We start from the raw sequence: 26237 nt of genomic DNA on the forward strand, positions 1-26237 counted from the left end.
TTGTGTTAAAGGCAGAGCTGAAGTCAATGAATAATATCCGGGTGTAGTGTGGGGGCATTCTAGGTGTTGGGTGACGTAGTAAATGGCTAGGTTTATTGCATCTTCAACAGATCTACTAGTTCGGTAGGCAAATTGGGTGGCTGTCCATGATGGGAGAGGTGAGTTCTTGCTGTGAGTATAATGTATGCAAATGATTTCATTATAACGGAAGTGAGAATTGTTGGTCTGTAGTTGTTAAGGTAGGATATTTCGTTGAATTTGGATACATTTGGGGACCATACAGCGATGTTGAAGATGAAAGTGAAGATGGGGCTAGCTGGGCTGCACAGTGCTTCAGGACAGCTGGGCAGACCCCATCAGGCCCCGCCGCTTTACTCTTTTCATTTTTACTAAAGGCGGCTCTGACCTCCTCCTCCTCAATAAGGAACTGAGGTGATGGTGGTAGTGGTGGTGTGGGGGGTAATGGAGGGAATAGACTGCTGTTCGAACCTGCCGTAAAAGTTATTTAGTGAGTCTGGTAAGTTACTGTCAGTGTCTAGTAAAGGGGGTGGGCTAGTTTTGTAGTTAGTCATGCTTTTTAATTTTTTCCAGATTGATTTGGTGTCATTTGATTGTATTTGCTGTTCTAAGTGGTGTGTAAATTTGGATTTGGCCTTTCCTATAGAAGATCTAAGTTCATATTTGGCCTTGTTGTATTGCTCCTTATTTCCCTTTTATTATGGAGTAACTATGTCTTTTGTGAACCATGGCTTGTTATTGCTGTGTATTTTAACTGTTTTGGTGGGAATGCACATCTCCACACAAATATTGACGTATGACTTCACTGTCTCCGTGAACTCGTCCAGTTTGGCCGCAGCTGCACTGAATACGTCCCAATTCGTGCATTCGAAGCAGTTTCTCAAGGTGTCAATGCAGGTGCTAGACCAGCACGGGACAGTTTTAAATTTTCCGCCGTTGGATTCTAGTTTCTGCCGGTATTTTGGGATGGCGTGGTCCGACCTACCCAGCGGAGCCCTCGGAAAAGAGCGGTAGGCACCGCTGATTGGGACGTAGCAGTGGTCCAGGGTGTTAGCGCCTCTACCCGGGCAGGTGACTTGTTGGACGAAGCTGAGAAGGTCCGCTGACAGGTTGGCGTGGTTGAAGTCGCCAAATGCCACCACGATCGCGTCAGGGTGGGAAAGTCCCACAGCGGAGATGAAAGTTGCCAGTTCGGAGATGGCTACGTTACCATTAGCAGATGGAGGAATATACACTCCAACCAAAACAACGGAGGTCCACTCTCTGGAAAGATACACTGCTCAAAAAAATTAAAGGAACAGTTTTTTATCAGGGTATGGCATAAATTCAATTACACTTTTCTGATAAGGTTTTGGTCAGGTACGTGGCAGAGGGGGTTGTTAATCAGTTTCAGCTGCCTAGGTGTTGATGGAATTAACAGGTGCACTAGAGGGGCAACAATGAGATGGTCCCCAAAACAGGACTGGTTTTGCAGGTGGAGGCCATTTCAAGTTCCTCCCTTTTGATCTTTTTTAACTGTTTTTCCACAAGTGTTGGCTTTAGTTAGAATCATTATCACGACTGGGAGCATGAGGCGATTTCTTAACCCTCCTGAAGTTGCGCAGATTGTCCAACTCCTCCAGGATGGCACATCCATGCGTGCTGTTGCAAGAAGATTTGATGTGTCTCCTAGTACAATCTCCAGAGCATGGAGGAGATTCCAGGAGACAGGCAGTTACTCTAGGAGAGCTGGACAGGGCCGTAGACGGTCCTCATCCCATCAGCAGGACCGATATCTGCTGCTTTGTGCAAGGAGGAACAGGTTGAGAGCACTGCCCGAGCCCTACAGAATGACCTCCAGCAGGCTACTGGTGTGAATGTCTCTGCCCAAACAGTCAGAAAGAGACTTCACGAGGGTGGCCTCAGGACACGACGTCCTGTAGTGTGGCCTGTGCTCACTGCTCAGCACCGTGGAGCTCGATTGGCATTTGCCATAGAACACCAGAATTGTCAAGTCCGCCACTGGCGCCCTGTGCTTTTCACAGATGAGAGCAGGTTTACCTTGAGCACCTGTGATAGACGTGAAAGGGTCTGGAGAAGCCAAGGAGAGTGCTATGCTGCCTGCAACATCATTCAGCATGACCGGTTCGGTGGTGGGTCAGTGATGGTCTGGGGAGGCATTTCCATGGAGGGACGAACAGACCTCTACAGGCTAGAGAACGGCAGTCTGACTGCCATTAGGTATCGGGAGGAAATCCTTGCACCCATGGTCAGACCATACGCTGGTGCAGTAGGTCCTGGGTTCCTCCTGATCCACGACAATGCCTGGCCTCATGTGGCAAGAGTATGCAGACAGTGGCCACACAAGATATTGAAAAGATTTTTGAGTTGCAGAAATTGAATTTAGGCAAAATGGACGAGCCTGCCACATCGTTTTTTCACTTTGATTTTTGGGGTGTCTATATACTGAGCCCTCTGTAGGCTGAAAACTTTTATTTCTATCAAAAGATGTGGCATCCTTTTGTTCCTGAGACATTAAACTGTCCATATCAGTATAGATATCCCCCCAAAAAAATTCACCATTGAAATCTGATGTTTTCAAAGTGTTCCTTTAATTTTTTGGAGCAGTGTAGTATGGCCTGCACTTGACAGCAATATAGTCCAGGTAAGGACTGCAGACACTTGAGCTCTATGTTGTTGCATCATCGCTGATTCACCATCACACATATGCCTCCACCTTTGGTTTTTGTGGATAGCTCCACTGACATGTTGACGCGGTGGAGAGAGAAGCCGTGTGGCGTAACAGCCAGGTCAGGCACGGTGTGGTCCAGCTGTGGTCTCAGTGAGGCACAGGGCAGAGCAGTCCTTATAATCCTCGTTGTTTTGGAGTAGAAGAAGTTCATCCATTTTATTTTTCAATGATCTTACGTTGGTGAGGAGTAGGGCTGGTAGTGATCGCTTCCTAAACCTGCAGAGGACACTGGCCCGGCGTTGTTTTATAGGGATTGTTCCTGAGCGAGCAACTCCCAGTGGGTATATGTCATGCAAAATGACTTTCTGACATACAAGACAGACAGTAGTGACAGACACAAGAGCAAAGCTCGTACCGTGGCAAGCCTTATGGCCGCCATCTTGGATTTGTCGTCCACTTGATTTTTTTTGTCATCAGAGGAGTTTTGCCGTAAAAAAATTATAAGGTTTGCGGAAGACATACTTAAAAGAGGGAGCAGCTAGATGATGCGGATAAAACGGCTGGCAGCCGCTGGCAGCCGCTTACGTTCCTCAGCGTGTTTGCGTGCAGCAAAACGCTAGCATGGGGCAATAAACTGTCATCGCCACTAGACAAAGCCCCTTCCCCTCTAGTGTGCGTGTCCATCTGCTGATGAACAGCTACTCATGTCTGCGTGTCAAAATGCTAGCGTCGTAAGCGAAGCGTCATGCTCACCACGCGTATTGGGTGTATATAGTATAAAGGTCATGTGCTAGGGGTTTCTGCAGAGGTGATCAAAAATGAAATTAGATACTATCAATCTCAACTCTACCAACAGCATATGATCTGGAACCAAACTCCTGCATGTAATCGACTTTAGACACAACATGTTGTCATCAAGCTGCTCAGCTACAAGAACTGTCTGGTGGAAGTGAAATTTGCCAAGGAACAAATGAGTTCAAACACAAACGATGTCAGACATAAACAAAAAGCTAGAGCCATGCCTACTAACTTATCATGGGATCGTTCATAGTGCGTTTCCCAACCCTGCAAAACCAAACAACTAATTCGTAAAACTCATTGAATTCAATACAATACACCTAAAATAATTTGTTTGATATAGAAGAACCAGTGAAGTAAGTCATTGAATTCAAAGATGATAAAAACAGTTGACAAATGTGAACATGAAGGGACCTTTTTTATGGATGGATGGATGGATGGATGGATGGATGTTACAATATCCGCACAAGACTTTTATGAACCTTTATTTTAGTTTTATACACTTTGTTTTTTTAAACACCATTGTATTGTTAAAAACATTTGTAAAAAAGTCAAACTGACTTTCAGAAACACTCCTATTCATTTAAATAAATAATTAAATAAATAAGAGTTAATATATTGTTACAATATCCACACAGGACTTATATGAAGTCTGTCTGGCTCCTATCTGCTCTTACGTGCTGGCCAGGTGACGCGCCCCTGCGGCCCAGCGCGAGGGCATCCGCACAGGACTTTCATAATTTAATTTTATGCACTCTATTGTACTTTTAAATACATTATAGAATAGAATAGAATAGAATGCCCTTTATTGTCATTTTACAACTTAGTTGTACAACGAAATTCGGATAGCTGCTCCCTTCCCAGTGCAAACATACAAAATTTAAAAAAGTATAAAAGGAAGTATGAGAATAAAAGTTGTCAAGTGGCATGGTGGTACGAGATGGTGTAAAATTAGGTATTGAATTTGGCCCAGGCACATTGGCTATCCCAAAACGTGTAGTAGTTCAAAATTTCACCAGGAGATGGTGTTAAAGCTTGACATAGGGGTGACCTGATGGAAATTAACAAATCTAATAAATTAAATTGTTAGCAATTGGGAGGTGGCAGCTGCACTGACTACGACTTGAAGGCCCTGCAGCGCATAGTGAAAACGGCTGGTAAGACTATTGGTGCTTCTCTCCCCTCCTTGAAGGACATTTACACCTCCCATCTCACCCGCAAGGCGACCAAGATTGTGAGTGATGTGAGTCACCCCGCTCACTCTTTGTTTGATCTTCTGCACCACCAGACTCTCCAACAGCTTCATACTCCAGGCTGTTAGGATCCTGAACTCGCTCCCCCTTTCTGCGTAGCGTCCTGTTCTTTGCGCTATGCTTACTGTCTGCTGTATGCACACTGGCTCAGTTTTGCTCCTCTTATTTATTGGGTTATTGGTTTATTATTTATTCATCGCTCATTTTATTTATTTATTATTTTTTATTTATTATTTATTGTTTGTGCCTTCTTGTTTTTATTTTGTGTCGTCTACTTGTATGTCTCGTCACCGTGGGATAGAGGAAACGGAATTTCGGTTTCTTTGTGTGTCTTGACATAAGAAGGGATTGACAATAAAGCTGACTTTGACTTTGACTTTGACACGACCTGCTCAAACACGTAGCAACGCACGATTTTGGAATATGAGTTTGCTATGCCATAATTTTAAGATGCAACAGCTTGAGCAATATCAATATATGTGTTTAAGTTGGAGGAACCCATTATTGTGTTAAGTACTATTATGTGTTGAGATTGATTTTTATTAGACAAGATATATGTGATTCATGTTGCAATGTTTTGTCCAACCTGTATTTAACATTGGTGTTCCATCCATACCTGAATGTATTAAGTTGAGGGGAGACATTAAGGGCTAATGCTAAAAGAAAGAACGAGCAAAACAGGAAACCTCTGTTTCCGGTGATTGCTGCTTGAAGCAAGGTTGCTAAGACAACCAGTGGTTTCCAGCTGGCCTGGACAGGGATCAGCTAAGGAACATTCTCGAAGCTTCCAGAAACTTCCAGAAAGGCCACCTCACGTGCCGGTGAGGTAATTCCGATGAGGTAATGCCAGAAGCATATAAATATGTTGCCCGGACACAGAGCGGGCGCGCTTCTTCCTAGTCAGGGCGATGGCCGTGACGCTGCCCGGAGTAAAAGAACGAAGATGGATTTTGCATTCTTTTTGAGATTGAACCAAAATCTACTAAGATGAATTTCCAGAGTCTTCGAATTGGACTTTGTCAAATTTTAAGCTTCGAGGAAGGCAGAGGAGACAGCCGCCCCGGGCAGAAAGGAGAAGTCGCCAATTTTACTTTTTTGGCTAGGCTCCTCACGGCCAGACCTTTCCTCTTTTTTAAACAGAATTCGGATTTTGGAACAAAGGAGAGCCGGTCACTCGACTTGTTCAACCAAATAGGATTTTAGACCTTAAGTCTCCTCTCTTGTTCTGTGTGGGTGAGTCTTGTTATTTTGTTTTTTCGACTTGTAATTCTTTTTCTTGCTCATTCATTAAATCTCTTAAGCCTTAATTCGGTATCGATTATTTCGTATTAACTATGTCGAGCATGGTTTTATATGCGGTAATTACAACTTTAAAATGTCTTTATTTCCCTATCATAGTCATTCTTTAAATGCGTTCAATTCTTTTTAAAGTGAAGACAGCTTTAATCCTTAACATCAGGAATTGTCAGATCTGGTTCGAAGTAGTTATCTTGAGCTCAGCTAGAGCGGGGGCGCTCTAGTAAATTAACGAATCCTTGAGGTCTTAACAAAGGCATCTAAAATTCTCCGTAACGAAATACCAGCATCAAACAACCGAAGGGAGCCATCATTACGGCGCGGTCATTTCGACGACTCGCCTCGAATTGAGTTACTCAGCTCGCGCGTCGGATGACTTGAAAGGGGTTGGCGTCGTATAGAAATTAGATTGATTCTAGTAGAATTAATTTAACTCGGGTGTTCAGCTACGGACGAGTCCCTTCGCCCCGGCTTATTGAACCCGTTACTGGGGAGCCGGAGGCACTTAGATTAAAAGTGCGCGTTTGACATTTTGGCGCCCAACGAGTTGAGGGGGGTTGTGAGTTGGGATTTATTAATAAATGTTTGCTCGCAGCCCTAAAACGAACCTGTGTGGAGTTTTTTCAGTTCTTTCTTCCCAGGAACTGTCATAATTCCGCTCACTGATACAAACAAATGTCAGAACGGCCTTGAGTGACATAAAAACAGTCTCTTTAAGGAATAGAGTTTCCTAGAAAAGAACCTTTTAAAGCACGGGAGGATTAGAACTGTTTTGTGTCATAGTAAACGGTGACCGCTACCCCTTAGCACGTTGCTTTAAGGATGAGTAAGGATGATCTCCTTCTTAACTTGTACTTGTGTGGAGTACTAAAAGTAACGTTAATGTTGTTCGCAAAGTGTTCGGCAGAACTTGCGAAAGCTAGAGGGGCCGGTACATGGGCACGTCTCTTGCGTGGCGGTACATTGAAACGCAGGAAGTGCATCCCGCCGTTGAGAGCATCAATTAGCGAGGCAGGAGTTCTCGAATTGGTGTTCTGAGTAGAGGCGACGCAAAAGGCGCCGTTGAGTAACTAAGAGCTGTATCGTTCCTATTCCGAGTGCACACGGAAAGGCTTCGAAAGGAGACAGCTCGAACCTACAACTATTTTTTGGAGGCGGCTTGTGAAGCGAAGCTGGCCTCCAGAGTTTGCTAAATACATGGTAGAGCTGGCATGGGAGTGGCGCCTCGCTGTGTAGTGTGTGCGCTTTTTGAGGAAGGAGTTTTAGAGAATGAAGAAAAAAAGAAAAAAATTAAAGAGGAAGAGCAGAGCAGGCCGTTTGCCCGGTGGGGGGTGAGTGTGCTCGGGGAGAATGTTAAAGGGACAGTCTGTGTTTCCCACAGGGTGTTTGAAGCGGGGTGAAGATGACATTTGCGCTGCGTTGCTTGTTTGTTTGTATGTTGTCTGTCGGTGTTATGTGTTGTAAGACGAAATTGGCTATAATGGTGCACTGAAGAATTTGCTCGACTGTAGTTTGTCTGGTTTGCACCGCAAAATGGAAGAAAAAAAAAAAAAAGGTGGGGGGATTAGTTGTTTACAGGAACTGGTCCACACTCGTTTAGGGTCAAGCCCTAATAGAATTTTTTTTTTTTCCCTTTTTTAAGACAGAGAGCCTTCTGTCTGAAATTGGATGAAGCAAAATTATGAAATAAAGACATTTCAATCCTAAAGTCAGGAGAACTAGTTGATTGGCTGTGTCAAGACTATACAAGTATTTGCACAGGAAAATAAGAGAGATTAGGTTATATAAAGTTGAGATAACAAGAATTTTGATTAATCTATTGGCAGCTGTTGGGGAAGTGAGTGGGTTATCAGAATCTTTGAGAGAGGAAAAGGAGGAAACAGCTGTCTCGAAAAGGGGAACTGTCGACTGCCTTGAGTGAGACCTCTGAGGCCGGCTGACTTAGAAGAAGCTGAACATTTTTGAAGTTTTTCTTTTTTGTTTTTTCTTCAAAATTGTAAACATTTTTGCTGTGAACAATCAGGAGATTATTGAAAAGTGACTGAAGAAGATTTGCCAGCAAAAAATGTTGTGGAGGCAGTCCAATTGCCACAAAAAAAAAGCTATATGCATGTGTCTAGCACACAAACACACACACACAAGACTGATGAGATGTCAAAAGGAAACGAGTTGCAGACAGGCCCGCAGAAGCAGACACTGCGAAAAGAGACGGATCAAGAAAGGATGGAGACCTGAAAGCCCATTGGGGCTTCATCCCTAAGAGGAGTTACCGACGTTGGGGAAGAACGCCCGGTGACGCACAGGCAGGAGAAGTTGCTCCCACAGTGCTGGAAAGACTGTTGGAGGTTGTGAACAGACACGCAGGGAGCGTGACAGTCATAACCAACAGCCGTTATGGTGAAGAAGCCCTCATAGACGTTCTGGCCATTTGGGAAGAACATGACTACGGGGGTGTGAAAGGAAGACCGGATGGGCCCTAGGAGGGGGCCTGCTGGAAGAATGAAGGTTCATCGATACGTCCAAGAAAGGATAATTATAGTTGTAGGAGTTGAGAAATGGGACAAGACCCCTCGCGGAAAGTGGTCCCATATGTGAGTCCGTGAAGAATGTGGTAACGGCCGTACATGAAGCCATAGGGCACGGAGGAGCCGTGCCTACACGGAAGGAGTTGGAGAAGCTGGAGCTCTGGATTTCCGAAAGTGCAATTCGTGCTGCCTTGGATGAACTGTGTAACAGGTACAGCACAGGTCGCAGAGGACAGCGAACAGACGGATTGACTTTCAAGCACTGTGCCATGGGGGCCAGTATGTCGCTGGACCCATGTGAGTTGACAGCACAAGAGGTGTGCTTGTGGACTCCTTGACAGGACACGGAAGGCTGGAAGCTGTGAGAAGAGCCGACGCCAACAGGAATCGTGAGCGTGATCAAGACGCTAGAAGAATAAAATCCAGAGGGTGAGCAGTTGAAACCATTGCCAGCTGACCCGATTCGAGCTAAGATGTAACCAAAAGAACCAGATTACAGCTGACAACTTAGCTGTCCCCGCCTTGGTGTGTTTGGCCGCATGCAAAGGTGCGGTTATCATACGAAGAAAACCGAACGGAAAAATGGCCGGTCGGGCCCTGGACCTGCTGAGAAGAGCCACACGGGGCTGTGTCCCTAGGCGATGTGACTCTTTTTATTGGAACAGGGACGACGAAACACCGTGTAAGCATTTGTGAGCATCGTTGTCAAGTGGAAGGAGTCTGAAGTAAAGACCCAGGCCTCCAGGAGGAAGACGACATCGGTGCTTCGGAGGCAAGACACGTGACGTGGACTGACCTTTGGCGACTCCCGGAGCCTCTGCGGCCCCGGGTCTCCAGATGTTTTGCAAGATAAATAGGAGACCAGTGAGTGTGTAGGCTTACTGTCCCAGCGATGTTGAATTGATGGGGTGACTCCTCAACAACGGTGATATAGAATGGTGCAAATTTAGACAGGTAAATTTGGTAGTTTTAACACACCGGCCAACTTTGCTAATCTAACATTATATTTGATTTGCAAATGTAAGTGGAGGATAAATTTGTTCGAAGAAGTCTCTCTTCTAGGAGGGGGAGAGTCAAGCACAATGGTACAGCAATGCCTAGTGTCCCGTTACCCAAGACTACATTCAGCAATTATTGAGAGAAGAAAGCAAAAAACAAAAAGGGAAATACTGGAGGAATTTGAATCCCCGGCCCCAACTTCCTCCCCTTTTTTAAATTGTAAACGTTTTCATAACTCCAAAAAGCCTGTCTAGGAAGGCATGGGAGAGTGTCAAAAAGAATTCGGTAGAATAAGTCCTGATTCTATAATGTTGAAGGAGTTAGTAATGACAACTTCCTCCTTTTCAAATTGTAAACGTCTCCTTAACAAGGCTCCTCAAAGCCTGTCTAGGAAAGCATTTGTCAGAGAGTGTCAAAGTGTAATGTTGAAAGGTTTTGTAATAGCAACTTCCATTTTATTTTTGTGTTTTATGGAAGCAAATGTGAGCGATAAACACCTGCCGGCCAGTCCCTCTGCCATGCGGAGGGATTGACCGTTCTGTTCTAAACTTGTGCGTCTATGTGTTTCAGACAAGTACGTGTTTTGAATGCACCCAGGTGCATTCTTAGTAGATTGAATCTGTCGAAATTTGCCTGGACGGTCGGAAGGGCGGTTGTGGTGAGCTGTGGCTTTCCCAAATCCCCGCCGTCCTTAAATGGCTTGCCCCTAATGTCAAGCAAGGAGGGCAGGCTGAGTGGAGCGCCTTAGATGGGGTGGCTACTCTGACCTGATGACTTCAGCAACGCAACTCGAGACGTCCCATGGCCCACCGAGACCATGGGTTGTCCTCGTTTTGAGACAGAGTGATATCCTGTCGCACCATCTGGCCTCTGGTTCACTTGGCTTAGGGCCGCCTGGACGGTTCACGATGCTTCACGTCCCACTGGCGGTGTGGCCGGTGTGTGGCTGTTAGCCTGGCTCATCGTCCTGTGTCCAAAGACTTCTACCCCCGTGTAGAGGGACCCGATGCTGCTCCTGTCGTGGCTGTGTGACCCTCCCCTCGGCGCGGAGGACCTTGCCTTGGACATTGGTCCGGTGATGGCTTCTTCTTCAAGCCATCACTGAGGGGACGTCAACGTCGACGACAACGTCAACGACAACGTCAACGACAACATCGACAACAATGGCAACGGCAGCGACGACGACATCAGCGCCCGTCACGGCGGCGTGTTCATTCAGGACTGCGTGGAGCGCTTGCTTCGGACCCTGGAGTGGCTTGCGGGATAGGGCTGTGTCAGCCTGCCCGACGAACTACTACCTGATTCCTCTACTGGAGAAGTTGGGGACATATAATGTTGTTTTTTTCCGAGGACGAGATGCCAAAGTGGCTCCCAACTGTGGTGGGGGGGTTGTGTTGCCTGTCCCGAAATTCAAGGAGGGGATGTCAAGTGACATGGTGGTACGAGATGGTGTAAAATTAGGTATTGAATTTGGCCCAGGCACATTGGCTATCCCAAAACATGTAGTAGTTCAAAATTTCACCAGGAGATGGTGGTAAAGCTTGACATAGGGGTGACCTGATGGAAATTAACAAATCTAAGAAATTAAATTGTTAGCAATTGGGAGGACACGACCTGCTCAAACACGTAGCAACGCACGATTTTGGAATATGAGTTTGCTATGCCATAATTTTAAGATGCAACAGCTTGAGCAATATCAATATATGTGTTTAAGTTGGAGGAACCCATTATTGTGTTAAGTACTATTATGTGTTGAGATTGATTTTTATTAGACAAGATATATGTGATTCATGTTGCAATGTTTTGTCCAACCTGTATTTAACATTCGTGTTCCATCCATACCTGAATGTATTAAGTTGAGGGGAGACATTAAGGGCTAATGCTAAAAGAAAGAACAAGCAAAACAGGAAACATCTGTTTCCGGTGATTGCTGCTTGAAGCAAGGTTGCTAAGACAACCAGTGGTTTCCAGCCGGCCTGGTCAGGGATCAGCTAAGGAACATTCTCGAAGCTTCCAGAAACTTCGAGAAAGGCCACCTCACGTGCCGGTGAGGTAAGTCCGATGAGTTAATGCCAGAAGCACATAAATATGTTGCCCGGACACAGAGCGGGCGCGCTTCTTCCTAGTCAGGGCGATGGCCGTGACGCTGCCCGGAGTAAAAGAACGAAGATGGATTTTGCATTCTTTTTGAGATTGAACCAAAATCTACTAAGACGAGTTTCCAGAGTCTTCGAATTGGACTTTGTCAAATTTTAAGCTTCGAGGAAGGCAGAGGAGACAGCCGCCCCGGGCAGAAAGGAGAAGTCGCCAATTTTACTTTTTTGGCTAGGCTCCTCACGGCCAGACCTTTCCTCTTTTTTAAACAGAATTCGGATTTTGGAACAAAGGAGAGCCGATCACTCGACTTGTTCAACCAAATAGGATTTTAGACCTTAAGTCTCCTCTCTTGTTCTGTGTGGGTGAGTCTTGTTATTTTGTTTTTTCGACTTGTAATTCTTTTTCTTGCTTAATCATTAAATCTCTTAAGCCTTAATTCGGTATCGATTATTTCGTATTAACTATGTCGAGCATGGTTTTATATGCGGTAATTACAACTTTAAAATGTCTTTATTTCCCTATCATAGTCATTCTTTAAATCCGTTCAATTCTTTTTAAAGTGAAGACAGCTTTAATCCTTAACATCAGGAATTGTCAGATCTGGTTCGAAGTAGTTATCAATATATGTGTTTAAGTTGGAGGAACCCATTATTGTGTTAAGTACTATTATGTGTTGAGATTGATTTTTATTAGACAAGATATATGTGATTCATGTTGCAATGTTTTGTCCAACCTGTATTTAACATTGGTGTTCCATCCATACCTGAATGTATTAAGTTGAGGGGAGACATTAAGGGCTAATGCTAAAAGAAAGAACGAGCAAAACAGGAAACATCTGTTTCCGGTGATTGCTGCTTGAAGCAAGGTTGCTAAGACAACCAGTGGTTTCCAGCTGGCCTGGTCAGGGATCAGCTAAGGAACATTCTCGAAGCTTCCAGAAACTTCCAGAAAGGCCACCTCACGTGCCGGTGAGGTAATTCCGATGAGGTAATGCCAGAAGCATATAAATATGTTGCCCGGACACAGAGCGGGCGCGCTTCTTCCTAGTCAGGGCGATGGCCGTGACGCTGCCCGGAGTAAAAGAACGAAGATGGATTTTGCATTCTTTTTGAGATTGAACCAAAATCTACTAAAATGAATTTCCAGAGTCTTCGAATTGGACTTTGTCAAATTTTAAGCTTCGAGGAAGGCAGAGGAGACAGCCGCCCCGGGCAGAAAGGAGAAGTCGCCAATTTTACTTTTTTGGCTAGGCTCCTCACTGCCAGACCTTTCCTCTTTTTTAAACAGAATTCGGATTTTGGAACAAAGGAGAGCCGATCACTCAACTTGTTCAACCAAATAGGATTTTAGACCTTTAGTCTCCTCTTTTGTTCTGTGTGGGTGAGTCTTGTCATTAAATCTCTTCTTAAGCCTTAAAAAAAAAAAAAAAAAAAAAAAAAAAAAAAGATTTCTATTAGGGCTTGACCCTGAACGAGTGTGGACCAGTTCCTGTAAACAACTAATCCCCCCACCTTTTTTTTTTTTTCTTCCATTTTGCGGTGCAAACCAGACAAACTACAGTCTAGCAAATTCTTCAGTGCACCATTATAGCCAATTTCGTCTTACAACACATAACACCGACAGACAACATACAAACAAACAAGCAACGCAGCGCAAATGTCATCTTCACCCCGCTTCAAACACCCTGTGGGAAACACAGACTGTCCCTTTAACATTCTCCCCGAGCACACTCACCCCCCACCAGGCAAACGGCCTGCTCTGCTCTTCCTCTTTAACTTTTTTCTTTTTTTCTTCATTCTCTAAAACTCCTTCCTCAAAAAGCGCACACACTACACAGCGAGGCGCCGCTCCCATGCCAGCTCTACCATGTATTTAGCAAACTCTGGAGGCCAGCTTCGCTTCACAAGCCGCCTCCAAAAAATAGTTGTAGGTTCAAGCTGTCTCCTTTCGAAGCCTTTCCGTGTGCACTCGGAATAGGAACGATACAGCTCTTAGTTACTCAACGGCGCCTTTTGCGTCGCCTCTACTCAGAACACCAATTCGAGAACTCCTGCCTCGCTAATTGATGCTCTCAACAGCGGGATGCACTTCCTGCGTTTCAATGAAACGTGAAAGATCTTATTTACAGTATAGCTATTAGGAGAATGAAGGTTAAAAAATCTTATTTACAGTATGTTCAATGTGGGTATATGTATTAACATGAATGAGGTTTGTACAGAAAGTAAATAAATAGTAAATAGTTATTGCACGTAGTTTTAAAGGAGTGTCGGTGTTGCATTATAGCTGGTGTTGTTTTTTCTTAGGGTTCAGAGCGGTGATTGCTCTTGGGAAGAAACTGTTTCTCAGTCTGGTAGTCCTTGCTCAAATGCCTCTGTAGCACCTCCCAGAACGAAGCAGTTCAAACAGCTGGGAGGCGGGATGTGTGTTGTCTTTGATGATGCTGTGAGCTCTGCTGATGCACCGGGTGTTGTACTATATGTCCGTCAAGGAGGGGAGAGGGCAGCCAATGATCCTTTGCGCTGCTTTGACTGTCCTCTGTAGCCTGCCTCTATCTGCAGCAGTGCAGCTCCCGTACCAGGTGGTGAGGCAGTACATCAGCAGGCTCTCAATGGAGGTATGGTAGAAGGTGAGCAGAAGCTTCAGATCCATACTGCTCTTCCTGAGGACTCTTAAGAAGTGTAGACGCTCCTGAGCCTTCTTGATGACAGCTGAGGTGTTGCGTGTCCAGGAGAGGTCATCAGAGATCTGGACTCCCAGGATGCATAGGGGGGGGGGATCTCTTTTTTTCCTTCTGAATTCCACGATGATCTCCTTTGTTTTCTTGGTGTTCAGAGCCAGGTTATTTGCAGAGCACCAGTTCCTGAGCTTCTGGACCTCCTCCCTATAGGCTATCTCGTCACCATTCGAGATCAGCCCGACCACTGTGGTGTCATCAGCAAATTTTACAATCATGTTGTTGCCGTGGGCCGGACTGCAGTCATGGGTATAAAGACAGTAGAGGAGAGGGCTCAGCACGCAGCCTTGTGGTGAACCAGTGCTCAGTGTGCGTGTAGAGGAAAGGTGGGGGCCAAGTCTCACTGTCTGGGGCCTGTTGGTCAAGAAGTCTTTGATCCAGGTGCAAGTGAGAGGGGGGAGGCCCAGAGTGTCTAGCTTCGTGACCAGAACATTTGGGATGATTGTATTGAAAGCGGCGGCTCGGTGGCGCACTGGGTAGCACGTCCGCCTCACAGTTAGGAGGGTGCGGGTTCGATTCCACCTCCGGCTCTCCCTGTGTGGAGTTTGCATGTTCTCCCCGGGCCCGCGTGAGTTTTCTCCGGGCACTCCGGTTTCCCCCCACATCCCAAAAACATGCTTGGTAGGCCGATTGAGCACTCCAAATTGTCCCGAGGTGTGAGTGCGAGTGCGAATGGTTGTTTGTCTCTGTGTGCCCTGCGATTGGCTGGCAACCGGTTCAGGGTGTCCCCCGCCTGCTGCCCGATGACGGCTGGGATAGGCTCCAGCACGCCCGCGACCCCCGTGGGGACTAAGCGGTACAGAAGATGGATGGATGGATGGATGGATGTATTGAAAGCCGAGCTGTAGTCCACAAAGAGCATTCTCGCATAGCTCTGCTGCTGTTCCAGGTGTCTCAACACAGCATGCAGAGCTATGGTGATGGCATCCTCCGTGGATCTGTTCGCCCGGTATGCGAACTGATGGGGGTCGAGTGTGGGGGGAGGCAGTCCTTGATGTGTTGGAGAACCAGTCTCTCGAAGCACTTCATTATTACTGGGGTGAGGGCAACAGGGCGGTAGTCGTTGAGGCTGGTTGGGGGTGAACTTTTTGGTATGGGGATTATTGTGGCTGACTTCAGGCAGGTAGGAATGACTGCTTGTGCCAGCGAGAGGTTCAAGATCCTGTTGAAAATCGGGGACGGCTGGTGGGCGCAGGCTCTGAGCACTCTGCCAGGTACTCCATCTGGACCAGGAGCCTTCCTGGGGTTTACTGCCTGGAGCACATGCCTCACCTCCTGCTCCTTTACAGTGAGTGGAGGGGTGCATTTCCAGGCCAAGTTGTTACAGTCCTTATGGTGGGCCTGGATCCGCGTCTGAGAGGACTGAGTAGCAAGAAGAGATTGTCTGACTGTCCGAGGTGGGGGAGGGGCATGGCTCTGTACCCATGCTTGATGTTGGAGTACACGTGGTCCAAAGTCCTTTCCCCTCTTGTTGGGCACTTAACGTTATTGTATTTTATACACTTTTTTAAACATTTTAAAGTATAAAGGTGTCACGACTCTGCTCTGCTCTCGCTGTGCTGGCCGGCTGATAAGGCCCAGTGCGAGGGCATCCGCACACGACTTTTATAATTTCATTTTTAAATACTTTAGTGTATTTTTAAACATTTAAACATTTTAAAGTGTAAACGTGTCACGGCTACACTCTGCTCTTGCCATGCTGACCGGCTGACGCACCCCTGCTGCCCAGCGCCAGGGCATACGCACAAGACATTTATACTTTTATTCTTTAACAATTGATTTTATTTTTCAACATTTGAAATTGTAATCATGTCATGGCTTTGCTCTGCTATTGCTGTGCTGACCGGCTGACGCGCCCCTGCAGCCCAGCGCGAGAGCATCCACACAAGACATTTATAATTTTATTTTTAAACACTTCATTGTATTTTTAAACATTTAAATATTTTAAAATGTAAACGTGTCATGGCTCCGCTCTGCTCTTGTCGTGCTGAACAGCTGCGTGCCCCTGCAGCCCAGCGCGAGGGCATCCGCACAAGACTTTTATAATTTTACTTTTAAACACATTGTACTTTTAAACACTTTGTTGTATCTTTAAATACTTTCTAAATAGCTTTAAAAAGCTTGCTATGCCCTTCTGCTTTAATGACGTACGATGCGAGCTCTGCTCTCAGAATCAGAATGCCTTTTATTGTCATTATACATTGTATAACAAGATTAGAGCTTCCCAACAGTGCAAAATAAAACTATAAAGTATATAGAAAAAATAAAGTATACAAAAAATATGATAGATGTTAAACTATATATATATACAATGTAAACAAGTTTTCAAAGTGACAAATGCACAGTTATGGTGGTTAAGTATAAATATATTGCACGTGGAAGAATATGTTGTCCAAAAATATCAGGCTTATTACATGTTTCCGTTGACACCAGTTATGGCTCTCGGAAAAAAGCAATTTTTAAGTCTGGTTGTCCTTGTCCTGATATTCCTGTAGCGCCTTCCTGAGGGCAACAGGTCAAACAGGACAGAGCCAGGGTGGAAGCTGTCTCCTGACATTGCCTTGGCTCTGCTGAGACAGCGGGAGGTGTAAATGTCCGTCAGGGAGGGGAGAGGGCAGCCAACGATCTTCTGTGCTTCCCTGACAACTCTCTGCAGTCTCTTGCTGTCAGCAGCGATGGAGCTGCCAAACCATACTGTGATGCAGTATGTCAGCAAGCTCTCGATGGATAAGCGGTAGAAGGTCAGCAGCAGGTTGGAGTTGAGGTTGTGCTCCCTGAGAACTCTCAGGAAGTGAGCCTTCTTGGTGATGGAGGTGATGTTCTCTGACCAGAAGGTGTTGTCTGAGATGAGGACGCCGAGATATTTGAAGGTCTGGACCCTTTCAACGCGCTCGCCGTTGATGTGTAGGGGGCCTAAGTCAGTGTTGTGCTTCCTGAAGTCGATGATCATTTCTCTAGTTTTTTTGGTGTTCAGGGCAAGGTTGTTCTCTGAGCACCAGGCCGCCAACCTCAGGACCTCCTCTCTGTAGGCAGCCTCATCATCCTTGGCGATGAGACCGACCACTGCGGTATCGTCAGCGAACTTGACAATAAGGTTGTCTTTGTGGGCCGGTCTGCAGTCATGGGTGTAGTGGCAGGAGAGGAGGGGGCTCAGCACAACAGCATTGAGGGGAGCCGATGCTCAGCGTGCGAGTGGAGGAGAGGTGGGGGCCAAGTGCCACAGTCTGGGGTTGGTTGGAAAGAAACTCCTTAATCCAGAGTCAGAGTCAGAGTCAGCTTTATTGTCAATTCCTTCATGCTAAGACACACAAAGAAACCGAAATTTCGTTTCCCCTATCCCACGGTGACGAGACACAGTACACGATTAACATACAAGTAAACAACGGGGGAGAGAGTTCAGGACCCAAACAGCCTGGAGATCACAAACTTCGCCAGTGGCGAGCAGTGCTAGCATCCCACAACAGAGTCCCGGCACCACTCGTCACGGATGTAGACGCACAGTCCACCTCCTCGCGTTGTTCCCCCTCGTACAATGGCCCGGTCCGCCCGATAGCACGCCAGCCGCTCCAGATGCACAGCAGTTACGCACTGTCCGCTCCGTAGAACTCAGCAGGCATGTTGATGTCCAGCGATCGAACGTTCGCCAGAAGAATGGAAGGCACGGCCGGGCGAGCTGGGTTGGCCGCCAGCCTGGCCCGGACACCCAACCGGGGGAGGAATAGCAGGCGAGTCCGCTACAGGACGGAGCAGACCGAGCGCCTTTAATGTCCCCGCTTCAAAGTCCAGATCGCCACAAAACTCGCTTTCGCCGATGTCGAGCAGAACCAGCCCGCCGCACTTGTTTTGTGGTGAGTCTGTCAGAAATTATTGCGTTAAATGCGGACATGTAATCCAAAAAGAGCATGCGGGCGTAGCGCCGCTGCTGCTCCAGGTGGTTCAGTACAGAGTGGAGAGCTATAGTGACGGCGTCTTCTTTGGATCTATTCGCCCGGTACGCGAACTGGTGGGGGTCGAGGTCTGGGGGAAGATAGTCTTTGATGTGCTGAAGAACCAATCTCTCAAAGCACATCATGATTACCGGAGTGAGAGCCACTGGACGGTAGTCGTTCAGGCTGGTGATGGGAGACTTCTTCGGCACCGAGATTATTGTTGAGGCTTTCAGGCAGGAAGGGATGATAGCCTGAGCCAGGAGAGGTTGAAGATCCCGGTGAAGGTGGGGGCCAGCTGGTTGGCACACGCTTTGAACACTTTACCAGGCACCCCGTCTGGGCCGGGGGATTTCCTGGGGTTCAAAGCAAGCAGCACTTTTTCAATATTGTGCACCTGGACAGTGACTGGAGTGGTGCAGGAATCGGGACGGGGTGGGGGCAGGGCAAGGACAGATGAGCGCTGCTGGGATGAATCAAACCGAGCAAAGAAGCAGTTTGGCTCCTCTGCCAGTGGCGCACTCAGGTCTGCTGATGACGTATCACTACCTCTGTAGTTGGTGATGTCATAAATCCCCTGCCACACCTTCCGTTTATTGTTGCTGGACAGATGGGACTCTTCTGCATCCTGTGGTCTGTTTTCGCTCTTTTCATTCCTCTTCACAGGCCAGCTCTGGCTGCACTGTACCGAGCTTTGTCTCCTGAACTGAAGGCGGCGTCGCGGGCCCTGAGAAGTGTGTGGACCTGACTGGTCATCCAGGGTTTCTGATTTGGAAAAACTCAGATGTTTTTTTCCACAGTCACATTTCCAATGCAGAACTGAATATAGTCCAGAACCGTTTCTGTGTGTATATTCAGCTTCTGGTGTCCAAATAAGTCCAATTCTGTATGTACGAAACAGTCTCGGAGTTTGGTGAGTGCATCGTCAGTCCAGGTCGTAACAATCTTTATGATGGACCTCGCCCTGTGTCTGAGGAGGGTGTAGGCTGGGGAGAGCAGGAGGGAAAGATGGTCTGACTGTCCGAGGTGGGGGAGGGGTAAGGCTCTGTAAGTGTCCTTGATGTTGGTATAGACATGATCCAGAGTGTTCTCTCCCCTTGTGGCACATTTTACATGCTGATGGAAACTCGGCAGTACAGTCTTTAGGTTGGCCTTGTTAAAATCCCCTGCAATGATGTGAACACCGTCGGGGTGAGCTCGCTGATGTTCGTTGACAATGTTCAGCAGGAGAGAGAGTGCTGTGTTTACACAGGCGTCGGGTGGGATACACACAGCCGTGCATATCACAACGGTTAGCTATCTCAGGAGGAAAAAAAGCCGGCACTTTACTGTACTCGACATCCGGGGAACAGTGACTATCTATGATTGTCTCTTTGTTGCACCAATCATCATGTACATAAATATAGAGCCCCCCACCTTTGCTCTTCCCGGAGTTCTCCGTTCTGTCTCCGCGGAGCAGTGTGCGGCCTGCCAGCTGCACGCTAGCGTCGGGTTTGTCAAAGTCAAAGTCAGCTTTATTGTCAATTCCTTCATATGTCAAGACACACAAAGAAACCGAAATTCCGTTTCCTCTATCCCACGGTGACGAGACAAACAAGCAGATGACACAAAATAAAAACAAGAAGGCACAAATAATAAATAAAAAATAACAAATAAATAAAATGAGCGATGAATAAATAATAAACCAATAACCCAATAAATAAGAGGAGCAAAACTGAGCCAGTGTGCATACAGCAGACAGCAAGCATAGCGCAAGAACAGGACGCTACGCAGAAAGGGGGAGCGAGTTCAGGATCCTAACAGCCTGGAGTATGAAGCTGTTGGAGAGTCTGGTGGTGCGGGAGCGCAGGCTCCTGTACCGCCTCCCAGAGGGCAGGGTGAAGCCAGGTTTTAGTGATGATCATCATACAGCAGTCACAAACATGCTTGTTTCCAGCAAGTTGCAGTTCCAAGTCGTCCGTCTTGTGCACCAGGGATCTGGTGTTGGAGAGATTGAGACTCGGGAGAGGTGGCTTGTGTGGTTTCATGCGTAGCCTTAGCATAATACCGGACCTGCGGCCCCGCTTCTGCTTCCTCTCCTTCCTCTCCTTCCTCCTTCTGCGCCGCCTCCAAGATCCGACAACAATCCACGGAGAGCTATGTCGTCTGGAATACTGTGCTTGTGGTGAAAGTCAGTCGAAACAGATATCTGGTACAGGAACCCAAAAGCGTCTAGCGGATGTACTGTAGGTTTGCAGTAACAAAAGTGCACGATAGTAAGAAAACAGATAACAAAATAAGAAGAAAAAAGCACTGAAATGGAGAGCCCTAAGTCGCTGCAACTCTGTGCGCCGCCATCTTGTGAAAATCCTCTGCAGTCATTCCAGCCCTCCTTGTCTCCTTTAAACTTTGGGAGCCCGTGTTGCGTTTGGTTGTCCTGCCTCATTCATGACAAAATAAGTGCAAATCAGAGATGCTGCCGACTCTGCAGACATTAACAAAGTGGAAGATTGGAAACGTATAGCGACTGAGGGATGCTGAGATAAAGCGTGGCTAGAACTGAGGAGTTCTAAGCTATTCAGCAGCAAGGATAGCGAACGTGTACCGGCCAATAGTGTGCTGTAAAGTCATATGGACACACAAAGCCCCACACTCCAAGTTATGCCGCAAAAGGCAGCGATACACCAAATATATCCGCAATATTTGTTTTCATAAAAACCCGCGATACACCGAGGTTGCGATAGGTGAGCCACAAAGTAGCGAGGGATTACTGTATTCATAAAGTATCTGTGAGTTGATAATGGTCGGGTAACCGAAAAAAGTGAAAAATTCTGGAAATCAAGAAGTCATTGTGTTAATTGGGATTAGGGATTGTCAAGTGGCATGGTGGTACGAGATGGTGTAAAATTAGATATTGAATTTGGCCCAGGCACATTGGCTATCCCAAAACATGTAGTAGTTCAAAATTTCACCAGGAGATGGTGTTAAAGCTTGACCTGATGGAAATTAACAAATCTAATAAATTAAATTGTTAGCAATTGGGAGGACACGACCTGTTCAAACACGTAGCAACGCACAATTTTGGAATAAGAGTTTGCTATGCCATAATTTTAAGATGTAACAGCTTGAGCAATATCAATATATGTGTTTAAGTTGGAGGAACCCATTATTGTGTTAAGTACTATTATGTGTTGAGATTGATCTTTATTAGACAAGATATATGTGATTCATGTTGCAATGTTTTGTCCAACCTGTATTTAACATTGGTGTTCCATCCATACCTGAATGTATTAAGTTGAGAGGAGACATTAAGGGCTAATAGTAAAAGAAAGAACGAGCAAAACAGGAAACATCTGCATCCGGTGACGAACTGCGGTCAGGCGCAGTGGTTGCTGCTTGAAGCAAGGTTGCCAAGACAACCAGTGGTGCACCTACATATTACGATGAGGTAATGCCAGAAGCCTATAAATATGTTGCCCGGACACAGAGCGGGCGCGCTTCTTCCTGGTCAGGGCGATGGCCGTGACGCTGCCCGGAGTAAAAGAACGAAGATGGATTTTTCATTCTTTTTGAGATTGAACCAAAATCTACTAAAATGAATTTCCAGAGTCTTCGAATTGGACTTTGTCAAATTTTAAGCTTCGAGGAAGGCAGAGGAGACAGCCGCTCCGAGCAGAAAGGGGAAGACGCCAATTTTACTTTTTGTTTTCTCGACTTGTAATTCTTTTTCTTGCTTATTCATTAAATCTCTTCTTTCATTATATTGTATTAATTATGTTGAGCATGGTTTTATATGCAGTAATTAGAACTTTAAATTTTCTATATTTCCCTATCATAGTCATTCTTTAAATCCGTTCAATTCTTTTTAAAGTGAAGACCGCTTTAATCCTTAACATCAGGAATTGTCAGATCTGGTTCGAAGTAGTTATCTTGAGCTCAGCTAGGGCGAGGGCGCTCTAGTAAATTAACGAATCCCTGAGGCCTTAACAAAGGCATCTAAAAATATCCGTAACATAACACCAGCATCAGACAACCGAAGGGAGCCACCATTATGGCGCGGTCATTTCGACGACTCGCCTCGAATTGAGTTGCTCGGCTCGCGCGTCGGATGACTTGAGAGGGATTGGCGTCATATAGAAATTAGATTGATTCTGGTAGAATTAATTTAACTCGGGTGGTTAGCTACGGACGGGTCCCTTCACCCCGGCTTATTGAACCCGTTACCGGGGAGCCGGTGACACTTTGATAAAAAGTGCGCGTTTGACGGGATAATGCTAATTTATCCTTATAGCTGTAAAGTAAACCAATTATTATTATAATAATTATTTAGGGTTAGGGGTGCGAGAACTGGTTGGTGAATTGAATGGGGTGCGAACAAGGAAAAAGGTTAAGAACCACTGCTTTAAAGATACAATAGTGTTTCAAAGTATAATAAAGTGTTTAAAAATAAAATTATGAAAGTCTTGTGCGGGGCAGCTCAGTGGTGCACTGGTTAGCACGTCCGCCTCACAGTTAGGAGGGTGCTAGTTCCATTCCACCTCCGGCTCTCCCTGTGTGGAGTTTGCATGTTCTCCCCGTGCCTGCGTGGGTTTTCTCTGGGCACTCCGGTTTCCTCCCACATTCCAAAAACATATTTGGTAGGCCAATTTGAGCACTCCAAATTGCCCCTAGGTTTGAGTGCGAGTGCGGATGGTTGTTCGTCTCTGTGTGCCCTGTGATTGGCTGGCAACCAGCCTACTGCCCGATGACTGCTGGTATAGGCTCCAGCACACCCGCAACCCCCGTGGGGACAAGCATTATAGAAAATGGATGGAAGTCTTGTCCGGATAACCTCGCGCTGGGCTGCGGGGACACGTCAGCCAGTCAGCATAGCAAGAAAAAAGCGGAGTCATGACATGTTTACACTTTAAAATGACAAGCCGGCCAGCGAACCCGCATCGTGTGGGCATCTCGTTACACAGCGGGTCAGGCAAACAGGAATCAGGTGGCAAGCGTGCGTGTCAAAGCAGACAAAACGGTGAGGACTGATGGTTAGCAGTTCCGTATTGGTGACGCGCGCCTCAGAGGTCTAGCGTGGAGGGTGTGTGAGCCGGCCCGCAGGGCGAGAGCGGAGACGAGACAGACGCGCACTAAGGAAAAACGCACCACCGTGCAGAAACAGTTATTGGCAACAGCAATGACTGGTGATAGTGCGGGCCGTGCACTGAGGACAAGCGCCGGGTGCCTGGCTGGCTGCCGCGCACGTCAGAAAAAAGCACTGTCGTCCAGGATTTGGGACGGCCTCTGAGCAGTGTGCAGATGCCCTTGCGCTGGGCTGCAGGGGCGCGTCAGCCGGTCAGCACGGCAAGAGCAGAGCTGAGCCGTGACACGTTTATAGTTTGAAATGTTAAAAAAAGTGTTTAAAATACAATAACGTATTTAAAAGTACAATAGAGTGTATGAAAAGTCTTGTGCAGATGCTCTTGCGTGCTAGCTGGCTGACAGGAGGAGACAGACACGATTACACTTCAAAAAAGATTAATGAAAGTCTTGTGTGGATCTTGTAACAATATATTTACTCTTATTTGTTTTCTTTTTTATTTAAATAAATAAGAATGTTTCTGAACGTCAGTTTGACTTTCAAATTTTTACAAAAGTGTTTGAAAATACAAAAAAGTGTTTAAAAAACAATAAAGGGACTAAAACTTCAACAAAGGTTCATATAAGTCTTGTGCGGATATTGTATTTATTTTCTTATTTTTTTAAATAAAGAATGTTTATGAAAATCAGTTTGACTTTAAAATGTTTACAAAAGTGTTTAAAAATACAAAGAAGCATTCAAAAGCACAGTACAGTGTCTAAAAATACAATGTACCGTATTTTCTGGACTATAAGGCGCACCTACAAACCTAAAATTTCTCAAAAGCCGACAGTGCGCCTTATATATGGATCAATTGATGAATTTGTTGATCCATACTGCTTGTACACAGTGCTCTGCCAAAATGTTTCAGTACGTTTTAGTACGACTAATAAATTACAAGGTCACATCGCTTCCCAGCATTACGGCAACCGTGGTCAGGGGGCGTCACTGAATAGCTGTTGTACCCGTGAGGCTATGTCATTTCAAAATAAGCTGTAAATATACGGGTCGATATCGAAGGGAAATATACCGTTTTTTTCCGTGTATAATGCGCCCCCATGTATAATACGCACCCTAAAAATGGCATGTTGATGCTGGAAAAAAGCCTGTACCCATGTATAATACGCACCCAATTTTTTTTTTTTAAAGTCCCAATGATCGTCACACACGCATCTGGGTGTGGTGAAATTTGTCCTCTGAATTTGACCCATCCCCGTGTGATTTTGATCCATCCCCTGGGGGAGAGGGGAGCAGTGAGCAGCAGCGGCGCCGCGCTCGGGAATCATTTGGTGATCTAACCCCCCAATTCCAACCCTTAATGCTGAGTGCCAAGCAGGGAGGCAATGGGTCCCATTTTTATAGTCTTTGGTATGGTCTTAACTAGGCTGGATGTATTTTTTTTTGTTGCCGTTGATTTCTCCGACTGCCCGTAAAGGCACCACCGCGATCAGATGAAAAGAGAGGAAAGTGACGTGCGGACATGTGAAAAAGGCGGCTCTGTATGGGAGAGAAGTTGAAGAGGAATAAAAACACCCTTGGAAACCAAAACTTGCCCCTCGTCGTGACTCGGAGCCGCAACAAATGTTTCGGATTTGTGTAGGGTACATTGTGACAGCAAACGAGCAGGTGATCGAGCAAGCGTCTGATACGAGAACATTGTGTTCGTATGGAGCGTGTTTGAAGTGAACAGCAGAGAAGAAAGGAACAAGGCAAAGTGTTGTGAAATAAAATATTACCTGTAATACGCATTTTGTTATTTGCTGATTGAAACTGCTAATTAAACTGTGAATTGAAACTAATAGGGAGAGAACTGAAGTCTTGCTCTTTATATAGCTGACGTGTCTTGCGCATCCGTTCTGCGCATCTGTAATGGCGGCCTCCGTATGATATCCGGTTTGCGATGGAGATTAAAAAACAAACAATATTTGACAATAACACACCATCAAGGATTGCACCATCGCATCAAACGATGTGTCGTCAATTATGAATTTTACTGACTAAGTGTGTTGGGCAGGATGGCTGAATGCGATGCGCGATTGACAACAAACAAGAAGAAAAGTGATTTCAAGTTTTATTTCGAGGGAGATTTGTCATGTCTCGTCCCCAGTTTTGCTATGTGTCTAGGTTGCCATAGTTTCTGTTCGCGTCGCCCCTCCCTTCCTGTGTCACCTCAATCAATGTAACGTGTTTTGTATTTAAGTCTTGTCTGCCCCTCGCTCACCGTCGGATCATTGCATGTGTTACTGTCATGATGTCTGTTTGGTTTCTGTTCCTGTCTTTGGTAATGTCACCCTGTCTTTTTGTTCCACGTCTTTGTCGGTCAGTCCTGTTGTTGGTTTTGTTGTACCATGATTTTCTTAAAAAAAAATAAAAAAAAAAATTTAAAAACAAAGAAAATTAAAAAAAATTTGTACCCATGTATAATGCGCACCCCAGATTTTAGGACAATAAATTAGTTAAATTTTGCGCATTATACACGGAAAAAAACGGTAGGTAAGCAGTACCAATGTGTTAGATCGAACTTTAGTCAGTTCCGATCATTTTATAGGAGATCGTTTGAGAAACGCGATTGTTTACACTTTGCTGAGGCTCATGGGAGTTTGCGGGTGGCTATTGCTATAATGATAGCTGCTATACGCACGAGGCTATTTCATGTCAAAATATGCTGCTTTGTTAATGTTTCGAGTAAATTTACGGATCGATATGGAAGGGAAACACAAGTAAGCAGTACCAATGTGTTAGATCGAACTTTAGTCAGTTCCGATCATTTTATAGGAGATCATTTGAGAAACGCGATTGTTTACACTTTGCTGAGGCTCATG

The 26237-nt window shown here is 45.8% G+C and overlaps 1 protein-coding gene and 1 long non-coding RNA gene across 2 annotated transcripts in view; one reads left to right on the forward strand and one right to left on the reverse strand.

Annotated features, from left to right (window-relative positions):
* Positions 1-26237, reverse strand: part of LOC119124509 (palmitoyltransferase ZDHHC5-like) — a 147438-nt gene that overhangs the window by 51815 nt on the left and 69386 nt on the right. The gene's annotated exons all lie outside the window — the stretch shown is intronic.
* Positions 11639-14741, forward strand: LOC119125021. Its single transcript, XR_005098409.1, has 3 exons — positions 11639-12015; positions 13941-13945; positions 14730-14741. It is a non-coding gene; the product is annotated as an uncharacterized LOC119125021 (long non-coding RNA).

Source organism: Syngnathus acus, chromosome 1, assembly GCF_901709675.1.
Source record: "Syngnathus acus chromosome 1, fSynAcu1.2, whole genome shotgun sequence".
Lineage (NCBI taxonomy): Eukaryota > Metazoa > Chordata > Actinopteri > Syngnathiformes > Syngnathidae > Syngnathus > Syngnathus acus.